Below are 5,201 nucleotides of genomic sequence, written 5' to 3'. Positions count from 1 at the left end.
TGCCATGGAAACCAAGTGCTCTGGCACCACATATGTCTGAAAGTGGATATGACACCTAGGGAACTCAGGGCGGTGGTGAATGGCAACTGCCCGAAGCAGCAGCACAGCTCTTCCAGTGCCAAAACAACTCCACCTGCCTCATGAACTTCACATACCATCAGCTGTGCTAGCAGCGTTCTAGGAAACCCTGTTTGGTCACTTCTGCTCCAATGCCCATTGAGCCCAGTGGGATGGAATCAAGCAGGTTGAGCACCCACACTAAACTAACATGGAGCTCCTCATTCAAGCCGCTCAAAATTCCAAGGCAAACACAAGTTCAGCGAACAAGCCATTTCCCGCTGCCATGTAAACCAAGTGCTCTGCACCACATATGTCTGAAAGTGGATATGACACCTAGGGAACTCAGGGCGGTGGTGAATGGCAACTGCTCGAAGCAGCTGCACAGCTCTTCCAGTGCCAAAACAACTCCACCTGCCTCATGAACTTCACATACCATCAGCTGTGCTAGCTACTATCTAGGAAACCCTGTTTGGTCACTTGCGGTCCAATGCCCATTGAGCCCAGTGGGATGGAAACAAGCAGGATGAGCACACACACTAAACTACAATGGAGCTCCTCACTAAAGGCGCTCAAAATTCCACAGCCAAACACAACTTCAGCAAACAAGCCATTTCCCGCTGCGCTGGAAACCAAGTGCTCTGGCACCACATATGTCTGAAAGTGGATATGACACCTAGGGAACTCAGGGCGGTGGTGAATGGCAACTGCTCGAAGCAGCTGCACAGCTCTTCCAGTGCCAAAACAACTCCACCTGCCTCATGAACTTCACATACCATCAGCTGTGCTAGCAGCGTTCTAGGAAACCCTGTTTGGTCACTTGCACTCCAATGCCCATTGAGCCCAGTGGGATGGAATCAAGCAGGTTGAGCACACACACTAAACTAACATGGAGCTCCTCACTCAAGGCGCTCAAAATTCCACAGCCAAACACAACTTCAGCGCCCAACCATTTCCCGCTGCCATGGAAACCAAGTGCTCTGGCAGCACATATGTCTGAAAGTGGATATGACACCTAGGGAACTCAGGGCGGTGGTGAATGGCAACTGCCCGAAGCAGCAGCACAGCTCTTCCAGTGCCAAAACAACTCCACCTGCCTCATGAACTTCACATACCATCAGCTGGGCTAGCAGCTATTTAGGAAAAAGTGTTTGGTCACTTCCGCTCCAATGCCCATTGAGCCCAGTGAGATGGAATCAAGCAGGTTGAGCACACACACTAAACTAACATGGAGCTCCTCACTCAAGGCGCTCAAAACTCCACAGCCAAACACAAGTTCAGCAAACAAGCCATTTCCCGCTGCCATGGAAACCAAGTGCTCTGGCAGCACATATGTCTGAAAGTGGATATGACACCTAGGGAACTCAGGGCGGTGGTGAATGGCAACTGCCCGAAGCAGCAGCACAGCTGTTCCAGTGCCAAAACAACTCCACCTGCCTCATGAAGTTCACATACCATCAGCTGTGCTAGCAGCTATCTAGGAACCCCTGTTTGGTCACTTCTGCTCCAATGCCCATTGAGCCCAGTGGGATGGAATCAGGCACGTTGAGCACCCACACTAAACTAACATGGAGCTCCTCACTCAAGGCGCTCAAAATTCCACAGCCAAACACAAGTTCAGCAAACAAGCCATTTCCCGCTGCGCTGGAAATCAAGTGCTCTGGCACCACATATGTCTGAAAGTGGATATGACACCTAGGGAACTCAGGGCGGTGGTGAATGGCAACTGCCCGAAGCAGCAGCACAGCTCTTCCAGTGCCAAAGCAACTTCACCTGCCTCATGAACTTCACATACCATCAGCTGTGCAAGCAGCTATCTAGGAAACAGTGTTTGGTCACTTCCACTCTAATGCCCATTGAGCCCAGTGTCAAGGAAACAAGCAGGATGAGCACACACTAAACTAACATGGAGCTCCTCACTCAAGGCGCTCAAAACTCCACAGCAAAATACAAGTTCCACACCCAAGCCATTTCCCGCTGCCATGGAAACCAAGTGCTCTGGCACCACATATGTCTGAAAGTGGATATGACACCTAGGGAACTCAGGGCGGTGGTGAATGGCAACTGCCCGAAGCAGCAGCACAGCTCTTCCAGTGCCAAAACAACTCCACCTGCCTCATGAACTTCACATACCATCAGCTGGGCTAGCAGCTATTTAGGAAAAAGTGTTTGGTCACTTGCGCTCCAATGCCCATTGAGCCCAGTGGGATGGAATCAAGCAGGTTGAGCACACACACTAAACTAACATGGAGCTCCTCACTCAAGGCGCTCAAAACTCCACAGCCAAACACAAGTTCAGCGAACAAGCCATTTCCCGCTGCCATGGAAACCAAGTGCTCTGGCAGCACATATGTCTGAAAGTGGATATGACACCTAGGGAACTCAGGGCGGTGGTGAATGGCAACTGCCCGAAGCAGCAGCACAGCTCTTCCAGTGCCAAAACAACTCCACCTGCCTCATGAACTTCACATACCATCAGCTGTGCTAGCAGCTATCTAGGAACCCCTGTTTGGTCACTAGGTGTCCAATGCCCATTGAGCCCAGTGTGATGGAATCAGGCACGTTGAGCACCCACACTAAACTAACATGGAGCTCCTCACTCAAGGCGCTCAAAATTCCACAGCCAAACACAACTTCAGCAAACAAGCCATTTCCCGCTGCGCTGGAAATCAAGTGCTCTGGCAGCACATATGTCTGAAAGTGGATATGACACCTAGGGAACTCAGGGCGGTGGTGAATGGCAACTGCCCGAAGCAGCAGCACAGCTCTTCCAGTGCCAAAACAACTCCACCTGCCTCATGAACTTCACATATCATCAGCTGTGCTAGCAGCTATCTAGGAAACCCTGTTTGGTCACTTCCGCTCCAATGCACATTGAGCCCAGTGGGATGGAAACAAGCAGGATGAGCACACACACTAAACTAACATGGAGCTCCTCACTCAAGCCGCTCAAAACTGCACAGCAAAACACAAGTTCAGCGAACAAGCCATTTCCCGCTGTCATGGAAATCAAGTGCTCTGGCACCACATATGTCTGAAAGTGGATATGACACCTAGGGAACTCAGGGCGGTGGTGAATGGCAACTGCTCGAAGCAGCTGCACAGCTCTTCCAGTGCCAAAACAACTCCACCTGCCTCATGAACTTCACATAGCATCAGCTGTGCTAGCTACTATCTAGGAAACCCTGTTTGGTCACTAGGTGTCCAATGCCCATTGAGCCCAGTGGGATGGAAACAAGCAGGATGAGCACACACACTAAACTACAATGGAGCTCCTCACTCAAGGCGCTCAAAACTATACAGCCAAACACAAGTTCAGCAAACAAGCCATTTCCCGCTGCGCTGGAAACCAAGTGCTCTGGCACCACATATGTCTGAAAGTGGATATGACACCTAGGGAACTCAGGGCGGTGGTGAATGGCAACTGCCCGAAGCAGCAGCACAGCTCTTCCAGTGCCAAAACAACTCCACCTGCCTCATGAACTTCACATACCATCAGCTGTGCTAGCAGCGTTCTAGGAAACCCTGTTTGGTCACTTGCACTCCAATGCCCATTGAGCCCAGTGGGATGGAATCAGGCACGTTGAGCACCCACACCAAACTAACATGGAGCTCCTCACTCAAGGCGCTCAAAACTCCACAGTCAAACACAAGTTCAAAACCCAAGCCATTTCCCGTTGCCCTGGAAATCAAGTGCTCCGGCAGCACATATATCTGAAAGTGGATATGACACCAGGGAACTCAGGGCGGTGGTGAATGGCAACTGCCCGAAGCAGCAGCACAGCTCTCCCAGTGCCAAAACAACTCCACCTGCCTCATGAACTTCACATACCATCAGCTGTGCTAGCAGCTATCTAGGAAACCCTGTTTGGTCACTTCTGCTCCAATGCCCATTGAGCCCAGTGGGATGGAATCAAGCAGGTTGAGCACCCACACTAAACTAACATGGAGCTCCTCATTCAAGCCGCTCAAAATTCCAAGGCAAACACAAGTTCAGCGAACAAGCCATTTCCCGCTGCCATGTAAACCAAGTGCTCTGCACCACATATGTCTGAAAGTGGATATGACACCTAGGGAACTCAGGGCGGTGGTGAATGGCAACTGCTCGAAGCAGCTGCACAGCTCTTCCAGTGCCAAAACAACTCCACCTGCCTCATGAACTTCACATACCATCAGCTGTGCTAGCAGCGTTCTAGGAAACCCTGTTTGGTCACTTCTGCTCCAATGCCCATTGAGCCCAGTGGGATGGAATCAAGCAGGTTGAGCACACACACTAAACTAACATGGAGCTCCTCACTCAAGGCGCTCAAAATTCCACAGCCAAACACAACTTCAGCGCCCAACCATTTCCCGCTGCCATGGAAACCAAGTGCTCTGGCAGCACATATGTCTGAAAGTGGATATGACACCTAGGGAACTCAGGGTGGTGGTGAATGGCAACTGCCCGAAGCAGCAGCACAGCTCTTCCAGTGCCAAAACAACTCCACCTGCCTCATGAACTTCACATACCATCAGCTGGGCTAGCAGCTATTTAGGAAAAAGTGTTTGGTCACTTCCGCTCCAATGCCCATTGAGCCCAGTGAGATGGAATCAAGCAGGTTGAGCACACACACTAAACTAACATGGAGCTCCTCACTCAAGGCGCTCAAAACTCCACAGCCAAACACAAGTTCAGCAAACAAGCCATTTCCCGCTGCCATGGAAACCAAGTGCTCTGGCACCACATATGTCTGAAAGTGGATATGACACCTAGGGAACTCAGGGCGGTGGTGAATGGCAACTGCCCGAAGCAGCAGCACAGCTCTTCCAGTGCCAAAACAACTCCACCTGCCTCATGAACTTCACATACCATCAGCTGTGCTAGCAGCTATCTAGGAACCCCTGTTTGGTCACTTGTGCTCCAATGCCCATTGAGCCCAGTGGGATGGAATCAGGCACGTTGAGCACCCACACTAAACTAACATGGAGCTCCTCACTCAAGGCGCTCAAAATTCCACAGCCAAACACAAGTTCAGCAAACAAGCCATTTCCCGCTGCCATGGAAATCAAGTGCTCTGGCACCACATATGTCTGAAAGTGGATATGACACCTAGGGAACTCAGGGCGGTGGTGAATGGCAACTGCCCGAAGCAGCAGCACAGCTC

This window comes from Ochotona princeps, chromosome 12, assembly GCF_030435755.1.
Source record: "Ochotona princeps isolate mOchPri1 chromosome 12, mOchPri1.hap1, whole genome shotgun sequence".
Taxonomy (NCBI): Eukaryota; Metazoa; Chordata; class Mammalia; order Lagomorpha; family Ochotonidae; genus Ochotona; species Ochotona princeps.
Note: the sequence above shows the minus strand (reverse complement) of the source record.